The 26,153-nt window shown below is 48.1% G+C and overlaps 3 long non-coding RNA genes across 3 annotated transcripts; 2 read left to right on the top strand and 1 right to left on the bottom strand.

Moving 5' to 3' along the window:
- Positions 1-6,638: 6,638 nt before the first annotated feature.
- Positions 6,639-7,769, top strand: LOC135371601 (uncharacterized). Its single transcript, XR_010415657.1, has 3 exons — positions 6,639-6,869; positions 7,092-7,117; positions 7,548-7,769. It is a non-coding gene; the product is annotated as an uncharacterized LOC135371601 (long non-coding RNA).
- A 1,433-nt stretch (positions 7,770-9,202) lies between these two features.
- Positions 9,203-14,781, bottom strand: LOC135371607 (uncharacterized). Its single transcript, XR_010415661.1, has 3 exons — positions 14,684-14,781; positions 12,392-12,494; positions 9,203-9,457 (listed from the first exon to the last, which is right to left on the bottom strand). It is a non-coding gene; the product is annotated as an uncharacterized LOC135371607 (long non-coding RNA).
- A 9,226-nt stretch (positions 14,782-24,007) lies between these two features.
- LOC135371600 (uncharacterized) lies at positions 24,008-25,138 on the top strand. The gene is made up of 3 exons (XR_010415656.1): positions 24,008-24,238; positions 24,460-24,485; positions 24,917-25,138. It is a non-coding gene; the product is annotated as an uncharacterized LOC135371600 (long non-coding RNA).
- Positions 25,139-26,153: the final 1,015 nt, after the last annotated feature.

Raw genomic sequence — 26,153 nt, forward strand, 5'->3', positions numbered from 1 at the left:
TCACAGATGCAATCACTCTCGCGTTGACCCGTCCCTCCCTGGCATGCGTGTAAAATATGAACACTCTCCGCCATTGCTAACACCACATCTCTAATCACGCGCCCTGGTTCAGCCTATTTTTCGGAAAAACCCGCGGGCTGTCCCCCTCCCAGGCACGCGTCCTAAATATGATGATACATGGGAAAGAAAGGAACGATCAGACGTACTCCTAGCAGTGTGTCCAAGGTTAACGTACGCAGTGGGGTCGGCTTCTAATTCAACGACGCGGGCGATTTCGACAATTCAATGAAATTTTCTTGCACTATATCAGTCGTAACGCGATCCACTCACCGCCATACTGAGAGTAGCAGAGAAGTCATTATTAACACGCTCTTTCCTTTACAGAAAAGAGCTGAACAGGCCAGTAACATGCACCACAAAAATTGATTCATCGCCAAAGGTTACATCCCCTGTCTACACTGGCTGACGTGTGCATTGGAATGATGGCAATCTGTCCGACACATCAACACACGCATTAAACATGAACAGAACGCACTCACCGCAATAGAGTCATAATTACCGCGGAAATTTTTTCACCCCGTTAGAAAGAACCGAACGGTTGACGGGAAACACTGCACCTGGCCCGACCGCCTCTTCCAGCCCCAATTCTCCGGAGCAACTGGCGATAACTGGTTTCCGCGGCAAAGGGAGAGGGCGCTCACCACCACCGACAAGCAAATCGCTTCCGTTCCCCTGGTAACGGGGAAGTTGCGAGCGCCGCCACACGCGAGAGATGGCGATCCGATAACCGTGCGTCGTCTGCTGGCTCCAAATGCGTAGACGTGGCAGCGCTTTCCTAGGAATGCGGAGAGGAATGGAAATTCGGCGCTAGCAGACGATGCCTGGTTATCGGATTGCCACCCGTGTGCTGCCGCTTGCAGCCCCGCCGCCACCAGGGGAACGCGATGACGCGAAGGCAGTACAGCAATTACGAACACCGGGCGCTATTAGCAATATCATATTTTCACAGTTCGAATCAGTTGAGCGCGTGATCGGGCTAAGCCTAAACGACGAAATCTCGCCGAAGTCCCCTCGTCAAAACACGTACGCGAAAAACCTGGGCTACCCTGGATATCTTTTTGGCACAGTGCCAATCACTTCAGCGCGTGGTCGGGCTAAGCCTAACCGACGAAATTTTGCAACAGCAGCCCTACCCCCCCCCCTCCCAAACACGCAGTACACACGACAAGCCTGCGATATCATATTTTCACAGTCCGAATCAGTTCAGCGCGTGATAAGCCTAACCGACGAAATTTTGCCGCAGCCCCGCCGTCCAAACACGCAGTAAACACGAAAAGCCTGCGCTATCCGCGATATCATATTTTCACAGTTCGAATCAGTTGAGCGCGTGATCGGGCTCAGCCTAAACGACGAAATTTTGCCGCAGCCCCGCCGTCCAAACACGCAGTAAACACGAAAAGCCTGCGCTATTCGCGATATCTTTTCTTTTCACAGTTGCAATCACTCTCGCGTGGCCCCTTCCCTCCCTGGCATACATGAAAAATATAAACACTGTGCTTTCCGCCATTGCTAACACCACATCTCTAATCACCCGCCCAGGCACTCGAGCTAAGCCCCTTTTTTATCGGGAAAACCCGTCGCCTGCTTCCCTCTCAGACACGCGTCGTCAATATGAACACTCCGGGCTTAGAGCCATTGCTAACACCACTCTCTAATCACGCGCCCTGGTTCAGCCTATTTTTTTCAAGAAAACCCGCCGCCTGCCCCCTCCCAGAAAAGCGTCGTAAATATGAACACTCTCCGCCATTGCTAACGCCACATCTCTAATCACGAATACGTTCTAACGAGGGATCTCTAACGACGCCCGCCATAAATATGAACACGAGACACTTACCGAGCCAACACGCCACACGTAGCAGGTCATCCTCCCTCTGAACACTCCTCTGGGCATTAGTTCACGTCTGTGAACTAGGGTTCCGTCTCTCGTCAAAAGATGCCTGGGAAAGAAAGGAACAATCAGAAGTATTCCTAGCTGTGTGTCCAACGTTAACGTACGCAGTGGGGTCGGCTTCTAATTCTAAACGACGAAATCTGGCCGAAGTCCACTCGTCAAAACACGTACACGAAAAACCTGGGCTACCCTCGATATCTTTTTGGCACAGTGCCAATCATTTCAGCGCGTGGTCGGGCTAAGCCTAACCGACGAAATTTTGCAACAGCAGCCCTACCCCCCCCCCCCCAAACACGCAGTACACACGAAAAGCCTGCGCTATCCGCGACATCTTTTCTTTTCACAGATGCAATCACTCTCGCGTTGACCCGTCCCTCCCTGGCATGCGTGTAAAATATGAACACTCTCCGCCATTGCTAACACCACATCTCTAATCACGCGCCCTGGTTCAGCCTATTTTTCGGAAAAACCCGCGGGCTGTCCCCCTCCCAGGCACGCGTCCTAAATATGATGATACATGGGAAAGAAAGGAACGATCAGACGTACTCCTAGCAGTGTGTCCAAGGTTAACGTACGCAGTGGGGTCGGCTTCTAATTCAACGACGCGGGCGATTTCGACAATTCAATGAAATTTTCTTGCACTATATCAGTCGTAACGCGATCCACTCACCGCCATACTGAGAGTAGCAGAGAAGTCATTATTAACACGCTCTTTCCTTTACAGAAAAGAGCTGAACAGGCCAGTAACATGCACCACAAAAATTGATTCATCGCCAAAGGTTACATCCCCTGTCTACACTGGCTGACGTGTGCATTGGAATGATAGCAATCTGTCCGACACATCAACACACGCATTAAACATGAACAGAACGCACTCACCGCAATAGAGTCATAATTACCGCGGAAATTTTTTCACCCCGTTAGAAAGAACCGAACGGTTGACGGGAAACATTGCACCTGGCCCGACCGCCTCTTCCACCCCCAATTCTCCGGAGCAACTGGCGATAACTGGTTTCCGCGGCAAAGGGAGAGGGCGCTCACCACCACCGACAAGCAAATCACTTCCGTTCCCCCCTGCTGACGGGGGAGTTGCGAGCGCCGCCACACGCGAGAGATGGCGATCCGATAACTGCGCGTCGCCTGCTAGCTCCAAATGCGTAGACGTGACAGCGCTTTCATAGGAATGCGGAGAGGAATAGAAATTCGGCGCTAGCAGACGATGCCTGGTTATCGGATCGCCATCTCTCCCGTGTGGTGCCGCTCGCAGCACCGCCGCCACCAGGGGAACGCGATGACGCGAAGGCAGTACAACAATTACGAACACCGGGCGCTATTAGCGATATCATATTTTCACAGTTCGAATCAGTTGAGCGCGTGATCGGGCTAAGCCTAAACGACGAAATCTCGCCGAAGTCCCCTCGTCAAAACACGTACGCGAAAAACCTGGGCTACCCTGGATATCTTTTTGGCACAGTGCCAATCACTTCAGCGCGTGGTCGGGCTAAGCCTAACCGACGAAATTTTGCAACAGCAGCCCTACCCCCCCCCCCCCCTCCCAAACACGCAGTACACACGACAAGCCTGCGATATCATATTTTCACAGTTCCAATCAGTTGAGCGCGTGATCGGGCTAAGCCTAAATGACGAAATTTTGCCGCAGCCCCGCCGTCCAAGCACGCAGTAAACACGAAAAGCCTGCGCTATCAGCGATATCATATTTTCACAGTTCGAATCAGTTCAGCGCGTGATAAGCCTAAACGACGAAATTTTGCCGCAGCCCCGCCGTCCAAACACGCAGTAAACACGAAAAGCCTGCGCTATCCGCGATATCATATTTTATACACCCCCTGTCTACACTGGCTGACGTGTGCATTGGAATGATAGCAATCTGTCCGACACATCAACACACGCATTAAACATGGACATAACGCGTCTACATAACGCGTGATTGCTACTCAAAAACATCATAATGGACAAATGCTAGCACGCAACAATCAACTATCGCGCAAGCAGGCATGCGCAAGTCACGTGCGGCATTGCTCTTATGCACGTCACGCGAGAGCTCGCTGCGGCCTTTACTCGGGACCAACTGCGGCATAGAAAAAAGTCGATTATAAATCGTGCGATACGATTTCTTCTGAAATCTTTTGCACAGTTGTCGTGAGGAGTATTAGAAATCATAAGGCGGTGTTTCCCAGACCTATGTTTTCGACCGGACTGTCACTTTAAGCAGCATCATTAACCTTTTATGAAGTTCAGTGCCCTTTCGACAGTTTTGTCAACTGACCCTGAGAGATATGGGGAGAAAAGCCACATCACACTCTGGAAGAGGATAGAATTTGTACGTCACCGACCTGAAAAGGAACTCTGCAGGAAAATATTTCCGTGTATCACGCGCACCGTTAGATAACGCGCAGGACCTCTTCAGAACACTTTTTTACTGTATAACGCGCGCGTTATACACCGGAAAATACGGCAAATAAATATAAATATAGGCCCTACCTTGCTTCTTAGCAGGAAGGAAAATGTTACACAAATATTGCACAGCACATTGCTATGAAAACGCGCGTGCCCCAAGTCTCAATACGAACTACCAACTGTACAACGCAAAGAAGTTCCAACAGGGTCACGTGACAGAGGGAAAAAGATCCATAGGGGAAGAAGATCCACTGGTGGGTCTTTTTTTTGCCATACGGATCCTTAATTTCTGTTTGGGTCATTTTTCCTGCCCAAGTAAGCAGGGGAATGAAAAGACCAGACAAAGAAACGTTTGACAAAGAGATCGATAAAGTAATTAGAGTATTCAGTAGAAAATACCACAAAAAAGTACAAATACATCTAAGAAAAATACTAGGTAAGGTACCGAAATACCGTAAACCATATTTAAAACGCGGTATTTTAAATACAGTACTCTAAATACACAAATAGGTCCACTAAAGTGCTTACAAGAGGCAATTCATGGAAGTATGAAAGATGGAAGTCACTGAAAACGTTAGCCAGCTGTAGGACTCGAACACACGTCTTCTGGCTTACCGGCTGGATTTACTGGCTTTGTATGTATTTGTCCTTTCTATGGTGTTCCAGCCTCAGAACATCAGTTCTCTCATCTGGAACGTTTTTAGCCTCCAGGGCTACAAAAGCTCTACCCGAGAAACACCATCGTGTCGTTGGTAGACAGACTTGAAACCGAAACAGATCGGAAGGGGAGGGCGGGGTTCCACGAATGGGCACTTGTTCGCTGCCTCCCATTAAAAGAAAAGTAGGACCGAAGGTAGCGTCCCTTTCAGGGACCATATCGTAATCCCCTCAAGACCGTGACTTTCGGGCGCGACCTTGTTTGCACCTAGCTTCGAGAGTAGTTCAACCCCAACTGGCGTTCAACTGGGTAGTCCAACTGGCGCTGTCGAACACTATGACGTCGTTTGTTCACAAACGCGGAGAGGTCTATTGACTGGAGAGTATGAAAAACTAAATCCAGTGAAAACCGGCCTCGGTGGCTAAGTCGGTAGCGTGTTCGCCTTCTGATCCCGAGATCGCGGGTTCGAACCCGGCCGAGGACGCCAGCAACTTGGTGGCAGGGTACAAGTTGCTTAGACACGCCGTCTTCCGCGAGGGACGTTAAATACGGGGTGCCGTGTGATGAGCTTTCATTGCACGTTAAAGAACCCTCAGGTGGGCAAAAGCAATCCACAGACCGACCGCTGTGGCGTCGCTCATGATCTCAGTTGTCTCGCGACGTAAACACCCAATTATTATTATTAAATCCAGTGAAAGATGGAAGTCACTGAAAAGATTAGCCAGCTGTAGGACTCGAACCCACACCTTCTGGATTTTTCCTTTCTATGTTGTTCCAGCCTCAGAACATCAGTTCTCTCATACTAAATCCAAATTTTTGACGAATGAAATTTTGAAGAATGTATGCAAAAGTAGAAAGTGAAGTGAAATATATGGACGAAGAAATTTCTCCATTCTAGTGCTTTTAATCGGAAATTCGTATATAAACCACCGAGTACAAGCTCGACGCAAATGGTCATGCTATAAAGTTCTGAAACGGCACACGCATGCACAAGTTTTCGAAAATGTTGCAAGAATACACCGCATTAATTAATCTCGTCCGATTATATTCTGATCACATAGATAATATGTAAGTGTTTTAACAGTTGCATACCTTCCCATGTGTATGTTTTAATCTCTAGAATGCCCCTGACAGAATGACAACAATCTCGGCATCCTGTTGCGACGTTCGCCGCTCAGTACGTGCACCCGGTGTTACTGCCAGAAAAACCGTGGTCCGATCACGGTCCTTGTGGTCCTTGTGTCGCTGACTATAATTCCGTTGGAGCGTAGAATTCCTTTTTTTGTTAAATATCACACAATATATAAATATCAGTATTGAAACCTGTTATGCCGCCGATCAAATATGAGGGACCATCCTGCCTCGTTCCAAACCAACCGCAACCCTTTATTACTCAAAACTTCCATTCAGGGAATCCGTCGACGGAAACCGCCTTGCGGCTACAGGAAACAGGTAGATAAAAACATGTCAACAAGATAAGTCTCGAAAGAACATCTGATAGCGGAGTATCATGGAAAATGCGCAATCATAACAAAACCGAAACATGAAGCGATATCTTACCGAGCACCATCGGCATCAGAACTTGTCTGTCTGTTTGTCTGTACTCTTGTCTGTTTTGAAGGTTTTGAAAAGTAAGTCGGCATGGCCAGTTGGCGTCAATGTGTCAGTTGTTGGTGGTTGTCGGAGTTGTGTCATCCTTTCATCTCTTCATACTGTGAATATCTGTGAATCTGTGACGCAAGCTACTGTGCCACGCGCAGTATCTTCAAAGTAACCAGTTGAAGGCCGGCCGAACCAAGAGAAGGTACAAGCGGGACATAGGAACCAAATCCGAACTACGGTGTAGGTAGTGACCCAATATTTATGTAGTGTGAACTACCTTTCTGATGTGTCGTCGTCTCGCTGCAGATTCGTGTGAATTAGGAGGCAGCCGAAGTGATATTTAGGACTTCACGCATTGCGTTGCTACACGTGCTTTCGCACAATAACATGCCTCGAACTTCGCGTGAAACTTCACTTTTACCGCACCAAATATGTAAGTCATATCTGTACTTTTGTCTACAGGTGAAGCAAGGACATCGTATGACAAGGTATGACAAATAAGCGAATATTTCTTTTCCCCGGGGCCACAGCTGATAAGAAGGGAGCTGTCATCTCTATTCATTTCCACTTTGGAATGAAGTCTCCATTACACCTGCGCTTGTTGACAGGCTGCAGAAAATTTAATCACAGTGTGGAAAATTATGTTTACAATATTAAGTTTATAGAGCTATATGATATCATTCACTATAGTTTGCAAGTGTAAGTGTTGTTGAGAAGACGATCACCTACACTCTTAAAAAAGGGTGTACTTTAACTCCTTTTTCTTGCCACATATATCACTCCCTACTAGAGAATACAGTTACTCTCAAAAAGGGAGTGATATATGTGGCAAGGAAAGGAGTTAAAGTACGCCCTTTTTTTTTTTAAGAGTGTAGTACTGCACTGGTTGATAATCACGTGAGCACCTTTGTCTTACAGGCACCGAAGACGGGCGAGAAGATTATTCCTTCGAACGCTTCAGCGTGCATTTCATCTGAAACATCGTCTACGCAGAGTGCAGCTTACATGAGATCTTTTAAAGCTCCACAGTGTGTGTTGCTGTGAAATATATGATATGATGTAATAGGTGATGTGACTGCAGATGTGATGTGCTGAACAGTATGCGTGAACATGTGTGATATGTCCTCTTCCTGAACTGACTGGGGGGGGGGGGGGGGGGGGGGGGGTCCTTGTGATCGTGCTGGCTTGTGTTCTCCCCTGCCCTGAACCATGTTTTTTGAGGCGAGGGTGTGAATAAGTAAGACTGTTGTATGGGATGTACTTGAAGTACCAATTACTGCTATACGTACATATTTCAGTGCTTGTACTTTACTTAAAGTACATTTAAATTTCAGTATTTTTCTTCTGTGCTTTCCTTTCAAGTACCCCAAGCGGCACTACAAACGCAAAATATGTTGCAAAATCATTTCTATATACAATATATAATATACTGTAAACAATATATACGTAAACAAGTGTAGTCTTCATCAACGTGTCCTCCTGGACTGAGTGGGGAGAATTTTCCCGATTGTGCTGGTCCGTGTTCACTCATGAGGAGGCGCTGAGGTGGAGCATCAGAGTCAAAGGCAGAGTGTCGAACCGAAAAACGTTTTTCGGTTTGTTTCGGTTCCGGTTCAGCGACCAGTGACACAATCTAAATTTGTATTGTACTTGAGGAGCACTTTAAAGTACTTTGCTAATGTCTTCACACTTTAAGTACATTTGTACTATGCAACATTGTACTGCACTTAAAGAACAACAGGGCTTGGTACTTTACTTTAAGTAGAATTTTGAGGAAGTTTGCTCATCACTGAGTATACTAAATGGTATCCTTGCAGAGAATGATGCATGGATCAGGTGGACTTTTGCAACCTTTAAATATGGTGCATGGGGACAAGCAAATAATTTCTTAGGGCCTGACTTTTTAGGGTTAAACCCGTATCCGCCCGATATTTACCCCCCGAACGAAATCAGTAAAATTCGGGTTTAACCCGAATCTACCCGAAAACATCCGGGTCGCGTGGCACACTCATAAGCGAGCATTAAAATAAAGTTTGATAACATTGCTAAACATTAGTTCCATGTTAAGACAAATTTTTAGTAAACAAAAAAAAAATCACCCGAATACACCCGAATTCCTGATGACAGAATATGCCATAACGGGATTTAACCCGAATACACCCGAATTTTCGAATGAAAAATATCACCCGATATTTACCCCCCGAATTTGGCCAAAAATAAAACCCGAAAAAGTCGGGCCCTAAATTAATACTGTTTCTATTTCATGATTTAACTTCATAATTTTACTGCTGTATGTGCACTTTGAGTGAGTATATTTCAATTGGCGTACAGTCTCCACTGTTGTTCTGATATAGAATATACCATACTGTTTGATGCACGTGATCTTAATAATAATAATAATAATTTATTTCACCAATGACACCTGGTGAGAGGATACAGCCAAAAAGCTTCAAAAACTGCATCTTCTTTGTGTCACAGGCGAAAAAGAAAAGCGGGAACGTTCTTCGTCCGAACGTTTTCCCGAACTCTTCCCGAGGGTCTCCCCGACTTGGAGGACAAGTCCAGGAAGCGACACGAGGCCAAGGAAATGACGTCGGAGTGTCCGTTCGACGATCGCTCCGGCGTGGAGACGGCCCACCCTGAGGTCCGCCAGAGCACTGACACAGAAGAGAACTCTTGCGTTTGCGAAGCATGTTCCGCGAGATTTGCACACAGGAATGCCCTCATAGCGCACATGAAACGTCAGCTGCGGAGACGGGAGCATCTGCTTGCTCTACGGAGGTTTCTCTCGCGAGGAAGACCGTCTACGGGATCACCAAAGGAAGCACCTTCGGGAAAGGAGGATTCCAAGGAATCGAGTGAGTTGGACACAGTGGATGTCCTTTCTATATTTCTTTATTTATTAATTAGCATTAAACATGTAAGAAACGGGACTGCAGGATAAACCGCCCTCCGGACACTGTCCCAGATACAAAAGAACTTTTTTTTGTTTTTAATTTTGTGTTAGCGTCGTGAAGCAACTATGGCTATGAGCGGCGTACAGATGTAGATAGATGGAGAGAGGACAGGAGGAAGGAGTGGGGGACAGGGGGTGGTTAGTATATGCATCCTGGGCCGACTTCAGAGGGAACTGTTGCCGACATTTCGTCTGGAAAGTCTGGAAACATAGCCGGTGACGGGATTCGAACCCGTGTCACCCTCCGAGTCTCGGCGTGGAAAGCGATCATCTTGAATTGAATTGAATTGAATTTATTTAAACTTTACAATGCTTAATGAAACCTACGCTATCTTAAGCACTACGTCATGGGAGCTGGTGGGAAAAATGTTACAAAGTGTCACCGTCTTGTGAAGATAGAGCAAAGTAACGATAAAGACGTTTTGAAACTAGAAATAAAAATCTGACGATGTCGAAAAAATTAGTTAATGCCATTACCAGTAGAAAGGAACACTTTGACTCCTGTTTAAATTTACGAATGGAGGTAGTCTGGCCAAGGGCGAAACGTTCCGCAGCTTGGCAACCGTAAACTACACGAAATTGGTTCTGGAAATTGGAAGTGTCAGAGTAACGCTGTCAGTATGAAGTGAGTATGCTGACAAATAAAGTTGGAAAGAGATTATTGATGAATTGCAGACCACATTTATGAATTTATACGCAAGGACGGCAAGTTGTACCTTTCGTAAGTCAAAAACACTACGTGCTTCCAGACAAATAGGAAAAGGCGAAACTAGCTAACAGAAGCGTAAGGATGTGACGATAGCACGACTCTTAAGTGCTCTTTTTCCTGTAATATATAATTAGAGCCTGAAGTTTTAGGGTTTAACCCAAACACGCAGTACACACGAAAAGCCTGCGCTATCCGCGACATCTTTTCTTTTCACAGATGCAATCACTCTCGCGTTGACCCGTCCCTCCCTGGCATGCGTGTAAAATATGAACACTCTCCGCCATTGCTAACACCACATCTCTAATCACGCGCCCTGGTTCAGCCTATTTTTCGGAAAAACCCGCGGGCTGTCCCCCTCCCAGGCACGCGTCCTAAATATGATGATACATGGGAAAGAAAGGAACGATCAGACGTACTCCTAGCAGTGTGTCCAAGGTTAACGTACGCAGTGGGGTCGGCTTCTAATTCAACGACGCGGGCGATTTCGACAATTCAATGAAATTTTCTTGCACTATATCAGTCGTAACGCGATCCACTCACCGCCATACTGAGAGTAGCAGAGAAGTCATTATTAACACGCTCTTTCCTTTACAGAAAAGAGCTGAACAGGCCAGTAACATGCACCACAAAAATTGATTCATCGCCAAAGGTTACATCCCCTGTCTACACTGGCTGACGTGTGCATTGGAATGATGGCAATCTGTCCGACACATCAACACGCATTAAACATGAACAGAACGCACTCACCGCAATAGAGTCATAATTACCGCGGAAATTTTTTCACCCCGTTAGAAAGAACCGAACGGTTGACGGGAAACACTGCACCTGGCCCGACCGCCTCTTCCAGCCCCAATTCTCCGGAGCAACTGGCGATAACTGGTTTCCGCGGCAAAGGGAGAGGGCGCTCACCACCACCGACAAGCAAATCGCTTCCGTTCCCCTGGTAACGGGGAAGTTGCGAGCGCCGCCACACGCGAGAGATGGCGATCCGATAACCGTGCGTCGTCTGCTGGCTCCAAATGCGTAGACGTGGCAGCGCTTTCCTAGGAATGCGGAGAGGAATGGAAATTCGGCGCTAGCAGACGATGCCTGGTTATCGGATTGCCACCCGTGTGATGCCGCTTGCAGCCCCGCCGCCACCAGGGGAACGCGATGACGCGAAGGCAGTACAGCAATTACGAACACCGGGCGCTATTAGCAATATCATATTTTCACAGTTCGAATCAGTTGAGCGCGTGATCGGGCTAAGCCTAAACGACGAAATCTCGCCCAAGTCCCCTCGTCAAAACACGTACGCGAAAAACCTGGGCTACCCTGGATATCTTTTTGGCACAGTGCCAATCACTTCAGCGCGTGGTCGGGCTAAGCCTAACCGACGAAATTTTGCAACAGCAGCCCTACCCCCCCCCCTCCCAAACACGCAGTACACACGACAAGCCTGCGATATCATATTTTCACAGTCCGAATCAGTTCAGCGCGTGATAAGCCTAACCGACGAAATTTTGCCGCAGCCCCGCCGTCCAAACACGCAGTAAACACGAAAAGCCTGCGCTATCCGCGATATCATATTTTCACAGTTCGAATCAGTTGAGCGCGTGATCGGGCTCAGCCTAAACGACGAAATTTTGCCGCAGCCCCGCCGTCCAAACACGCAGTAAACACGAAAAGCCTGCGCTATTCGCGATATCTTTTCACAGTTGCAATCACTCTCGCGTGGCCCCTTCCCTCCCTGGCATACATGAAAAATATAAACACTGTGCTTTCCGCCATTGCTAACACCACATCTCTAATCACCCGCCCAGGCACTCGAGCTAAGCCCCTTTTTTATCGGGAAAACCCGTCGCCTGCTTCCCTCTCAGACACGCGTCGTCAATATGAACACTCCGGGCTTAGAGCCATTGCTAACACCACTCTCTAATCACGCGCCCTGGTTCAGCCTATTTTTTTCAAGAAAACCCGCCGCCTGCCCCCTCCCAGAAAAGCGTCGTAAATATGAACACTCTCCGCCATTGCTAACGCCACATCTCTAATCACGAATACGTTCTAACGAGGGATCTCTAACGACGCCCGCCATAAATATGAACACGAGACACTTACCGAGCCAACACGCCACACGTAGCAGGTCATCCTCCCTCTGAACACTCCTCTGGGCATTAGTTCACGTCTGTGAACTAGGGTTCCGTCTCTCGTCAAAAGATGCCTGGGAAAGAAAGGAACAATCAGAAGTATTCCTAGCTGTGTGTCCAACGTTAACGTACGCAGTGGGGTCGGCTTCTAATTCTAAACGACGAAATCTGGCCGAAGTCCACTCGTCAAAACACGTACACGAAAAACCTGGGCTACCCTCGATATCTTTTTGGCACAGTGCCAATCATTTCAGCGCGTGGTCGGGCTAAGCCTAACCGACGAAATTTTGCAACAGCAGCCCTACCCCCCCCCCCCCCAAACACGCAGTACACACGAAAAGCCTGCGCTATCCGCGACATCTTTTCTTTTCACAGATGCAATCACTCTCGCGTTGACCCGTCCCTCCCTGGCATGCGTGTAAAATATGAACACTCTCCGCCATTGCTAACACCACATCTCTAATCACGCGCCCTGGTTCAGCCTATTTTTCGGAAAAACCCGCGGGCTGTCCCCCTCCCAGGCACGCGTCCTAAATATGATGATACATGGGAAAGAAAGGAACGATCAGACGTACTCCTAGCAGTGTGTCCAAGGTTAACGTACGCAGTGGGGTCGGCTTCTAATTCAACGACGCGGGCGATTTCGACAATTCAATGAAATTTTCTTGCACTATATCAGTCGTAACGCGATCCACTCACCGCCATACTGAGAGTAGCAGAGAAGTCATTATTAACACGCTCTTTCCTTTACAGAAAAGAGCTGAACAGGCCAGTAACATGCACCACAAAAATTGATTCATCGCCAAAGGTTACATCCCCTGTCTACACTGGCTGACGTGTGCATTGGAATGATAGCAATCTGTCCGACACATCAACACACGCATTAAACATGAACAGAACGCACTCACCGCAATAGAGTCATAATTACCGCGGAAATTTTTTCACCCCGTTAGAAAGAACCGAACGGTTGACGGGAAACATTGCACCTGGCCCGACCGCCTCTTCCACCCCCAATTCTCCGGAGCAACTGGCGATAACTGGTTTCCGCGGCAAAGGGAGAGGGCGCTCACCACCACCGACAAGCAAATCACTTCCGTTCCCCCCTGCTGACGGGGGAGTTGCGAGCGCCGCCACACGCGAGAGATGGCGATCCGATAACTGCGCGTCGTCTGCTAGCTCCAAATGCGTAGACGTGACAGCGCTTTCATAGGAATGCGGAGAGGAATAGAAATTCGGCGCTAGCAGACGATGCCTGGTTATCGGATTGCCACCCGTGTGATGCCGCTTGCAGCCCCGCCGCCACCAGGGGAACGCGATGACGCGAAGGCAGTACAGCAATTACGAACACCGGGCGCTATTAGCAATATCATATTTTCACAGTTCGAATCAGTTGAGCGCGTGATCGGGCTAAGCCTAAACGACGAAATCTCGCCCAAGTCCCCTCGTCAAAACACGTACGCGAAAAACCTGGGCTACCCTGGATATCTTTTTGGCACAGTGCCAATCACTTCAGCGCGTGGTCGGGCTAAGCCTAACCGACGAAATTTTGCAACAGCAGCCCTACCCCCCCCCCTCCCAAACACGCAGTACACACGACAAGCCTGCGATATCATATTTTCAGTCCGAATCAGTTCAGCGCGTGATAAGCCTAACCGACGAAATTTTGCCGCAGCCCCGCCGTCCAAACACGCAGTAAACACGAAAAGCCTGCGCTATCCGCGATATCATATTTTCACAGTTCGAATCAGTTGAGCGCGTGATCGGGCTCAGCCTAAACGACGAAATTTTGCCGCAGCCCCGCCGTCCAAACACGCAGTAAACACGAAAAGCCTGCGCTATCCGCGATATCTTTTCTTTTCACAGTTGCAATCACTCTCGCGTGGCCCCTTCCCTCCCTGGCATACATGAAAAATATAAACACTGTGCTTTCCGCCATTGCTAACACCACATCTCTAATCACCCGCCCAGGCACTCGAGCTAAGCCCCTTTTTTATCGGGAAAACCCGTCGCCTGCTTCCCTCTCAGACACGCGTCGTCAATATGAACACTCCGGGCTTAGAGCCATTGCTAACACCACTCTCTAATCACGCGCCCTGGTTCAGCCTATTTTTTTCAAGAAAACCCGCCGCCTGCCCCCTCCCAGAAAAGCGTCGTAAATATGAACACTCTCCGCCATTGCTAACGCCACATCTCTAATCACGAATACGTTCTAACGAGGGATCTCTAACGACGCCCGCCATAAATATGAACACGAGACACTTACCGAGCCAACACGCCACACGTAGCAGGTCATCGTCCCTCTGAACACTCCTCTGGGCATTAGTTCACGTCTGTGAACTAGGGTTCCGTCTCTCGTCAAAAGATGCCTGGGAAAGAAAGGAACAATCAGAAGTATTCCTAGCTGTGTGTCCAACGTTAACGTACGCAGTGGGGTCGGCTTCTAATTCTAAACGACGAAATCTGGCCGAAGTCCACTCGTCAAAACACGTACACGAAAAACCTGGGCTACCCTCGATATCTTTTTGGCACAGTGCCAATCACTTCAGCGCGTGGTCGGGCTAAGCCTAACCGACGAAATTTTTCAACAGCCGCCCTACCCCCCCCCCCCCAAACACGCAGAATACACGAAAAGCCTGCGCTATCCGCGACATCTTTTCACAGTTGCAATCACTCTCGCGTTGACCCGTCCCTCCCTGGCATGCGTGTAAAATATGAACACTCTCCGCCATTGCTAACACCACATCTCTAATCACGCGCCCTGGTTCAGCCTATTTTTCGGAAAAACCCGCGGGCTGTCCCCTCCCAGGCACGCGTCCTAAATATGATGATACATGGGAAAGAAAGGAACAATCAGACGTACTCCTAGCAGTGTGTCCAAGGTTAACGTACGCAGTGGGGTCGGCTTCTAATTCAACGACGCGGGCGATTTCGACAATTCAATGAAATTTTCTTGCACTATATCAGTCGTAACGCGATCCACTCACCGCCATACTGAGAGTAGCAGAGAAGTCATTATTAACACGCTCTTTCCTTTACAGAAAAGAGCTGAACAGGCCAGTAACATGCACCACAAAAATTGATTCATCGCCAAAGGTTACATCCCCTGTCTACACTGGCTGACGTGTGCATTGGAATGATGGCAATCTGTCCGACACATCAACACACGCATTAAACATGAACAGAACGCACTCACCGCAATAGAGTCATAATTACCGCGGAAATTTTTTCACCCCGTTAGAAAGAACCGAACGGTTGACGGGAAACACTGCACCTGGCCCGACCGCCTCTTCCAGCCCCAATTCTCCGGAGCAACTGGCGATAACTGGTTTCCGCGGCAAAGGGAGAGGGCGCTCACCACCACCGACAAGCAAATCGCTTCCGTTCCCCTGGTAACGGGGAAGTTGCGAGCGCCGCCACACGCGAGAGATGGCGATCCGATAACCGTGCGTCGTCTGCTGGCTCCAAATGCGTAGACGTGGCAGCGCTTTCCTAGGAATGCGGAGAGGAATGGAAATTCGGCGCTAGCAGACGATGCCTGGTTATCGGATTGCCACCCGTGTGCTGCCGCTTGCAGCCCCGCCGCCACCAGGGGAACGCGATGACGCGAAGGCAGTACAGCAATTACGAACACCGGGCGCTATTAGCAATATCATATTTTCACAGTTCGAATCAGTTGAGCGCGTGATCGGGCTAAGCCTAAACGACGAAATCTCGCCGAAGTCCCCTCGTCAAAACACGTACGCGAAAAACCTGGGCTACCCTGGATATCTTTTTGGCACAGTGCCAATCACTTCAGCGCGTGGTCGGGCTAAGCCTAACCGACGAAATTTTGCAACAGCAGCCCTACCCCCCCCCCTCCCAAACACGCAGTACACACGACAAGCCTGCGATATCATATTTTCACAGTCCGAATCAGTTCAGCGCGTGATAAGCCTAACCGACGAAATTTTGCCGCAGCCCCGCCGTCCAAACACGCAGTAAACACGAAAAGCCTGCGCTATCCGCGATATCATATTTTCACAGTTCGAATCAGTTGAGCGCGTGATCGGGCTCAGCCTAAACGACGAAATTTTGCCGCAGCCCCGCCGTCCAAACACGCAGTAAACACGAAAAGCCTGCGCTATTCGCGATATCTTTTCTTTTCACAGTTGCAATCACTCTCGCGTGGCCCCTTCCCTCCCTGGCATACATGAAAAATATAAACACTGTGCTTTCCGCCATTGCTAACACCACATCTCTAATCACCCGCCCAGGCACTCGAGCTAAGCCCCTTTTTTATCGGGAAAACCCGTCGCCTGCTTCCCTCTCAGACACGCGTCGTCAATATGAACACTCCGGGCTTAGAGCCATTGCTAACACCACTCTCTAATCACGCGCCCTGGTTCAGCCTATTTTTTTCAAGAAAACCCGCCGCCTGCCCCCTCCCAGAAAAGCGTCGTAAATATGAACACTCTCCGCCATTGCTAACGCCACATCTCTAATCACGAATACGTTCTAACGAGGGATCTCTAACGACGCCCGCCATAAATATGAACACGAGACACTTACCGAGCCAACACGCCACACGTAGCAGGTCATCCTCCCTCTGAACACTCCTCTGGGCATTAGTTCACGTCTGTGAACTAGGGTTCCGTCTCTCGTCAAAAGATGCCTGGGAAAGAAAGGAACAATCAGAAGTATTCCTAGCTGTGTGTCCAACGTTAACGTACGCAGTGGGGTCGGCTTCTAATTCTAAACGACGAAATCTGGCCGAAGTCCACTCGTCAAAACACGTACACGAAAAACCTGGGCTACCCTCGATATCTTTTTGGCACAGTGCCAATCATTTCAGCGCGTGGTCGGGCTAAGCCTAACCGACGAAATTTTGCAACAGCAGCCCTACCCCCCCCCCCCAAACACGCAGTACACACGAAAAGCCTGCGCTATCCGCGACATCTTTTCTTTTCACAGATGCAATCACTCTCGCGTTGACCCGTCCCTCCCTGGCATGCGTGTAAAATATGAACACTCTCCGCCATTGCTAACACCACATCTCTAATCACGCGCCCTGGTTCAGCCTATTTTTCGGAAAAACCCGCGGGCTGTCCCCCTCCCAGGCACGCGTCCTAAATATGATGATACATGGGAAAGAAAGGAACGATCAGACGTACTCCTAGCAGTGTGTCCAAGGTTAACGTACGCAGTGGGGTCGGCTTCTAATTCAACGACGCGGGCGATTTCGACAATTCAATGAAATTTTCTTGCACTATATCAGTCGTAACGCGATCCACTCACCGCCATACTGAGAGTAGCAGAGAAGTCATTATTAACACGCTCTTTCCTTTACAGAAAAGAGCTGAACAGGCCAGTAACATGCACCACAAAAATTGATTCATCGCCAAAGGTTACATCCCCTGTCTACACTGGCTGACGTGTGCATTGGAATGATAGCAATCTGTCCGACACATCAACACACGCATTAAACATGAACAGAACGCACTCACCGCAATAGAGTCATAATTACCGCGGAAATTTTTTCACCCCGTTAGAAAGAACCGAACGGTTGACGGGAAACATTGCACCTGGCCCGACCGCCTCTTCCACCCCCAATTCTCCGGAGCAACTGGCGATAACTGGTTTCCGCGGCAAAGGGAGAGGGCGCTCACCACCACCGACAAGCAAATCACTTCCGTTCCCCCCTGCTGACGGGGGAGTTGCGAGCGCCGCCACACGCGAGAGATGGCGATCCGATAACTGCGCGTCGTCTGCTAGCTCCAAATGCGTAGACGTGACAGCGCTTTCATAGGAATGCGGAGAGGAATAGAAATTCGGCGCTAGCAGACGATGCCTGGTTATCGGATTGCCACCCGTGTGCTGCCGCTTGCAGCCCCGCCGCCACCAGGGGAACGCGATGACGCGAAGGCAGTACAACAATTACGAACACCGGGCGCTATTAGCGATATCATATTTTCACAGTTCGAATCAGTTGAGCGCGTGATCGGGCTAAGCCTAAACGACGAAATCTCGCCGAAGTCCCCTCGTCAAAACACGTACGCGAAAAACCTGGGCTACCCTGGATATCTTTTTGGCACAGTGCCAATCACTTCAGCGCGTGGTCGGGCTAAGCCTAACCGACGAAATTTTGCAACAGCAGCCCTACCCCCCCCCCCCCTCCCAAACACGCAGTACACACGACAAGCCTGCGATATCATATTTTCACAGTCCGAATCAGTTCAGCGCGTGATAAGCCTAACCGACGAAATTTTGCCGCAGCCCCGCCGTCCAAACACGCAGTAAACACGAAAAGCCTGCGCTATCCGCGATATCATATTTTCACAGTTCGAATCAGTTGAGCGCGTGATCGGGCTCAGCCTAAACGACGAAATTTTGCCGCAGCCCCGCCGTCCAAACACGCAGTAAACACGAAAAGCCTGCGCTATTCGCGATATCTTTTCTTTTCACAGTTGCAATCACTCTCGCGTGGCCCCTTCCCTCCCTGGCATACATGAAAAATATAAACACTGTGCTTTCCGCCATTGCTAACACCACATCTCTAATCACCCGCCCAGGCACTCGAGCTAAGCCCCTTTTTTATCGGGAAAACCCGTCGCCTGCTTCCCTCTCAGACACGCGTCGTCAATATGAACACTCCGGGCTTAGAGCCATTGCTAACACCACTCTCTAATCACGCGCCCTGGTTCAGCCTATTTTTTTCAAGAAAACCCGCCGCCTGCCCCCTCCCAGAAAAGCGTCGTAAATATGAACACTCTCCGCCATTGCTAACGCCACATCTCTAATCACGAATACGTTCTAACGAGGGATCTCTAACGACGCCCGCCATAAATATGAACACGAGACACTTACCGAGCCAACACGCCACACGTAGCAGGTCATCCTCCCTCTGAACACTCCTCTGGGCATTAGTTCACGTCTGTGAACTAGGGTTCCGTCTCTCGTCAAAAGATGCCTGGGAAAGAAAGGAACAATCAGAAGTATTCCTAGCTGTGTGTCCAACGTTAACGTACGCAGTGGGGTCGGCTTCTAATTCTAAACGACGAAATCTGGCCGAAGTCCACTCGTCAAAACACGTACACGAAAAACCTGGGCTACCCTCGATATCTTTTTGGCACAGTGCCAATCATTTCAGCGCGTGGTCGGGCTAAGCCTAACCGACGAAATTTTGCAACAGCAGCCCTACCCCCCCCCCCCCCCAAACACGCAGTACACACGAAAAGCCTGCGCTATCCGCGACATCTTTTCTTTTCACAGATGCAATCACTCTCGCGTTGACCCGTCCCTCCCTGGCATGCGTGTAAAATATGAACACTCTCCGCCATTGCTAACACCACATCTCTAATCACGCGCCCTGGTTCAGCCTATTTTTCGGAAAAACCCGCGGGCTGTCCCCCTCCCAGGCACGCGTCCTAAATATGATGATACATGGGAAAGAAAGGAACGATCAGACGTACTCCTAGCAGTGTGTCCAAGGTTAACGTACGCAGTGGGGTCGGCTTCTAATTCAACGACGCGGGCGATTTCGACAATTCAATGAAATTTTCTTGCACTATATCAGTCGTAACGCGATCCACTCACCGCCATACTGAGAGTAGCAGAGAAGTCATTATTAACACGCTCTTTCCTTTACAGAAAAGAGCTGAACAGGCCAGTAACATGCACCACAAAAATTGATTCATCGCCAAAGGTTACATCCCCTGTCTACACTGGCTGACGTGTGCATTGGAATGATAGCAATCTGTCCGACACATCAACACACGCATTAAACATGAACAGAACGCACTCACCGCAATAGAGTCATAATTACCGCGGAAATTTTTTCACCCCGTTAGAAAGAACCGAACGGTTGACGGGAAACATTGCACCTGGCCCGACCGCCTCTTCCACCCCCAATTCTCCGGAGCAACTGGCGATAACTGGTTTCCGCGGCAAAGGGAGAGGGCGCTCACCACCACCGACAAGCAAATCACTTCCGTTCCCCCCTGCTGACGGGGGAGTTGCGAGCGCCGCCACACGCGAGAGATGGCGATCCGATAACTGCGCGTCGTCTGCTAGCTCCAAATGCGTAGACGTGACAGCGCTTTCATAGGAATGCGGAGAGGAATAGAAATTCGGCGCTAGCAGACGATGCCTGGTTATCGGATCGCCATCTCTCCCGTGTGGTGCCGCTCGCAGCACCGCCGCCACCAGGGGAACGCGATGACGCGAAGGCAGTACAACAATTACGAACACCGGGCGCTATTAGCGATATCATATTTTCACAGTTCGAATCAGTTGAGCGCGTGATCGGGCTAAGCCTAAACGACGAAATCTCGCCGAAGTCCCCTCGTCAAAACACGTACGCGAAAAACCTGGGCTACCCTGGATATCTTTTTGGCACAGTGCCAATCACTTCAGCGCGTGGTCGGGCTAAGCCTAACCGACGAAATTTTGCAACAGCAGCCCTACCCCCCCCCCCCTCCCAAACACGCAGTACACACGACAAGCCTGCGATATCATATTTTCACAGTTCCAATCAGTTGAGCGCGTGATCGGGCTAAGCCTAAATGACGAAATTTTGCCGCAGCCCCGCCGTCCAAGCACGCAGTAAACACGAAAAGCCTGCGCTATCAGCGATATCATATTTTCACAGTTCGAATCAGTTCAGCGCGTGATAAGCCTAAACGACGAAATTTTGCCGCAGCCCCGCCGTCCAAACACGCAGTAAACACGAAAAGCCTGCGCTATCCGCGATATCATATTTTATACACCCCCTGTCTACACTGGCTGACGTGTGCATTGGAATGATAGCAATCTGTCCGACACATCAACACACGCATTAAACATGGACATAACGCGTCTACATAACGCGTGATTGCTACTCAAAAACATCATAATGGACAAATGCTAGCACGCAACAATCAACTATCGCGCAAGCAGGCATGCGCAAGTCACGTGCGGCATTGCTCTTATGCACGTCACGCGAGAGCTCGCTGCGGCCTTTACTCGGGACCAACTGCGGCATAGAAAAAAGTCGATTATAAATCGTGCGATACGATTTCTTCTGAAATCTTTTGCACAGTTGTCGTGAGGAGTATTAGAAATCATAAGGCGGTGTTTCCCAGACCTATGTTTTCGACCGGACTGTCACTTTAAGCAGCATCATTAACCTTTTATGAAGTTCAGTGCCCTTTCGACAGTTTTGTCAACTGACCCTGAGAGATATGGGGAGAAAAGCCACATCACACTCTGGAAGAGGATAGAATTTGTACGTCACCGACCTGAAAAGGAACTCTGCAGGAAAATATTTCCGTGTATCACGCGCACCGTTAGATAACGCGCAGGACCTCTTCAGAACACTTTTTTACTGTATAACGCGCGCGTTATACACCGGAAAATACGGCAAATAAATATAAATATAGGCCCTACCTTGCTTCTTAGCAGGAAGGAAAATGTTACACAAATATTGCACAGCACATTGCTATGAAAACGCGCGTGCCCCAAGTCTCAATACGAACTACCAACTGTACAACGCAAAGAAGTTCCAACAGGGTCACGTGACAGAGGGAAAAAGATCCATAGGGGAAGAAGATCCACTGGTGGGTCTTTTTTTTGCCATACGGATCCTTAATTTCTGTTTGGGTCATTTTTCCTGCCCAAGTAAGCAGGGGAATGAAAAGACCAGACAAAGAAACGTTTGACAAAGAGATCGATAAAGTAATTAGAGTATTCAGTAGAAAATACCACAAAAAAGTACAAATACATCTAAGAAAAATACTAGGTAAGGTACCGAAATACCGTAAACCATATTTAAAACGCGGTATTTTAAATACAGTACTCTAAATACACAAATAGGTCCACTAAAGTGCTTACAAGAGGCAATTCATGGAAGTATGAAAGATGGAAGTCACTGAAAACGTTAGCCAGCTGTAGGACTCGAACACACGTCTTCTGGCTTACCGGCTGGATTTACTGGCTTTGTATGTATTTGTCCTTTCTATGGTGTTCCAGCCTCAGAACATCAGTTCTCTCATCTGGAACGTTTTTAGCCTCCAGGGCTACAAAAGCTCTACCCGAGAAACACCATCGTGTCGTTGGTAGACAGACTTGAAACCGAAACAGATCGGAAGGGGAGGGCGGGGTTCCACGAATGGGCACTTGTTCGCTGCCTCCCATTAAAAGAAAAGTAGGACCGAAGGTAGCGTCCCTTTCAGGGACCATATCGTAATCCCCTCAAGACCGTGACTTTCGGGCGCGACCTTGTTTGCACCTAGCTTCGAGAGTAGTTCAACCCCAACTGGCGTTCAACTGGGTAGTCCAACTGGCGCTGTCGAACACTATGACGTCGTTTGTTCACAAACGCGGAGAGGTCTATTGACTGGAGAGTATGAAAAACTAAATCCAGTGAAAACCGGCCTCGGTGGCTAAGTCGGTAGCGTGTTCGCCTTCTGATCCCGAGATCGCGGGTTCGAACCCGGCCGAGGACGCCAGCAACTTGGTGGCAGGGTACAAGTTGCTTAGACACGCCGTCTTCCGCGAGGGACGTTAAATACGGGGTGCCGTGTGATGAGCTTTCATTGCACGTTAAAGAACCCTCAGGTGGGCAAAAGCAATCCACAGACCGACCGCTGTGGCGTCGCTCATGATCTCAGTTGTCTCGCGACGTAAACACCCAATTATTATTATTAAATCCAGTGAAAGATGGAAGTCACTGAAAAGATTAGCCAGCTGTAGGACTCGAACCCACACCTTCTGGATTTTTCCTTTCTATGTTGTTCCAGCCTCAGAACATCAGTTCTCTCATACTAAATCCAAATTTTTGACGAATGAAATTTTGAAGAATGTATGCAAAAGTAGAAAGTGAAGTGAAATATATGGACGAAGAAATTTCTCCATTCTAGTGCTTTTAATCGGAAATTCGTATATAAACCACCGAGTACAAGCTCGACGCAAATGGTCATGCTATAAAGTTCTGAAACGGCACACGCATGCACAAGTTTTCGAAAATGTTGCAAGAATACACCGCATTAATTAATCTCGTCCGATTATATTCTGATCACATAGATAATATGTAAGTGTTTTAACAGTTGCATACCTTCCCATGTGTATGTTTTAATCTCTAGAATGCCCCTGACAGAATGACAACAATCTCGGCATCCTGTTGCGACGTTCGCCGCTCAGTACGTGCACCCGGTGTTACTGCCAGAAAAACCGTGGTCCGATCACGGTCCTTGTGGTCCTTGTGTCGCTGACTATAATTCCGTTGGAGCGTAGAATTCCTTTTTTTGTTAAATATCACACAATATATAAATATCAGTATTGAAACCTGTTATGCCGCCGATCAAATATGAGGGACCATCCTGCCTCGTTCCAAACCAACCGCAACCCTTTATTACTCAAAACTTCCATTCAGGGAATCCGTCGACGGAAACCGCCTTGCGGCTACAGGAAACAGGTAGATAAAAACATGTCAACAAGATAAGTCTCGAAAGAACATCTGATAGCGGAGTATCATGGAAAATGCGCAATCATAACAAAACCGAAACATGAAGCGATATCTTACCGAGCACCATCGGCATCAGAACTTGTCTGTCTGTTTGTCTGTACTCTTGTCTGTTTTGAAGGTTTTGAAAAGTAAGTCGGCATGGCCAGTTGGCGTCAATGTGTCAGTTGTTGGTGGTTGTCGGAGTTGTGTCATCCTTTCATCTCTTCATACTGTGAATATCTGTGAATCTGTGACGCAAGCTACTGTGCCACGCGCAGTATCTTCAAAGTAACCAGTTGAAGGCCGGCCGAACCAAGAGAAGGTACAAGCGGGACATAGGAACCAAATCCGAACTACGGTGTAGGTAGTGACCAATATTTATGTAGTGTGAACTACCTTTCTGATGTGTCGTCGTCTCGCTGCAGATTCGTGTGAATTAGGAGGCAGCCGAAGTGATATTTAGGACTTCACGCATTGCGTTGCTACACGTGCTTTCGCACAATAACATGCCTCGAACTTCGCGTGAAACTTCACTTTTACCGCACCAAATATGTAAGTCATATCTGTACTTTTGTCTACAGGTGAAGCAAGGACATCGTATGACAAGGTATGACAAATAAGCGAATATTTCTTTTCCCCGGGGCCACAGCTGATAAGAAGGGAGCTGTCATCTCTATTCATTTCCACTTTGGAATGAAGTCTCCATTACACCTGCGCTTGTTGACAGGCTGCAGAAAATTTAATCACAGTGTGGAAAAATTATGTTTACAATATTAAGTTTATAGAGCTATATGATATCATTCACTATAGTTTGCAAGTGTAAGTGTTGTTGAGAAGACGATCACCTACACTCTTAAAAAAGGGTGTACTTTAACTCCTTTTTCTTGCCACATATATCACTCCCTACTAGAGAATACAGTTACTCTCAAAAAGGGAGTGATATATGTGGCAAGGAAAGGAGTTAAAGTACGCCCTTTTTTTTTTTAAGAGTGTAGTACTGCACTGGTTGATAATCACGTGAGCACCTTTGTCTTACAGGCACCGAAGACGGGCGAGAAGATTATTCCTTCGAACGCTTCAGCGTGCATTTCATCTGAAACATCGTCTACGCAGAGTGCAGCTTACATGAGATCTTTTAAAGCTCCACAGTGTGTGTTGCTGTGAAATATATGATATGATGTAATAGGTGATGTGACTGCAGATGTGATGTGCTGAACAGTATGCGTGAACATGTGTGATATGTCCTCTTCCTGAACTGACTGGGGGGGGGGGGGGGTCCTTGTGATCGTGCTGGCTTGTGTTCTCCCCTGCCCTGAACCATGTTTTTTGAGGCGAGGGTGTGAATAAGTAAGACTGTTGTATGGGATGTACTTGAAGTACCAATACTGCTATACGTACATATTTCAGTGCTTGTACTTTACTTAAAGTACATTTAAATTTCAGTATTTTTCTCTGTGCTTCCTTTCAAGTACCCCAAGCGGCACTTACAAACGCAAAATATGTTGCAAAATCATTTCTATATACAATATATAATATACTGTAAACAATATATACGTAAACAAGTGTAGTCTTCATCAACGTGTCCTCCTGGACTGAGTGGGGAGAATTTTCCCGATTGTGCTGGTCCATGTTCACTCATGAGGAGGCGCTGAGGTGCGCATCAGAGTCAAAGGCAGAGTGTCGAACCGAAAAAAACGTTTTTTTTCGGTTTGTTTCGGTTCCGGTTCAGCGACCAGTGACACAATCTAAATTTGTATTGTACTTGAGGAGCACTTTAAAGTACTTTGCTAATGTCTTCACACTTTAAGTACATTTGTACTATGCAACATTGTACTGCACTTAAAGAACCACAGGGCTTGTACCTTTACTTTAAGTGAATTTTGAGGAAGTTTGCTCATCACTGAGTATACTAAATGGTATCCTTGCAGAGATGATGCATGGATCTGGTGGACTTTTGCAACCTTTAAATATGGTGCATGGGGACAAGAAATAAATTTCTTAGGGCCTGACTTTTTAGGGTTAAACCCGTATCCGCCCGATATTTTACCCCCCGAACGAAATCAGTAAAATTCGGGTTTAACCCGAATCTACCGAAAACATCCGGGTCGCGTGGCACACTCATAAGCGAGCATTAAAATAAAGTTGATAACATTGCTAAAACATTTAGTTCCATGTTAAGACAAATTTTTAGAAACAAAAAAAAAATCACCCGAATACACCGAATTCCTGATGACAGAATATGCCATAACGGGATTTAACCCGAATACACCCGAAT

This window comes from Ornithodoros turicata, unplaced genomic scaffold (assembly GCF_037126465.1).
Source record: "Ornithodoros turicata isolate Travis unplaced genomic scaffold, ASM3712646v1 Chromosome117, whole genome shotgun sequence".
NCBI classification, from domain to species: Eukaryota; Metazoa; Arthropoda; class Arachnida; order Ixodida; family Argasidae; genus Ornithodoros; species Ornithodoros turicata.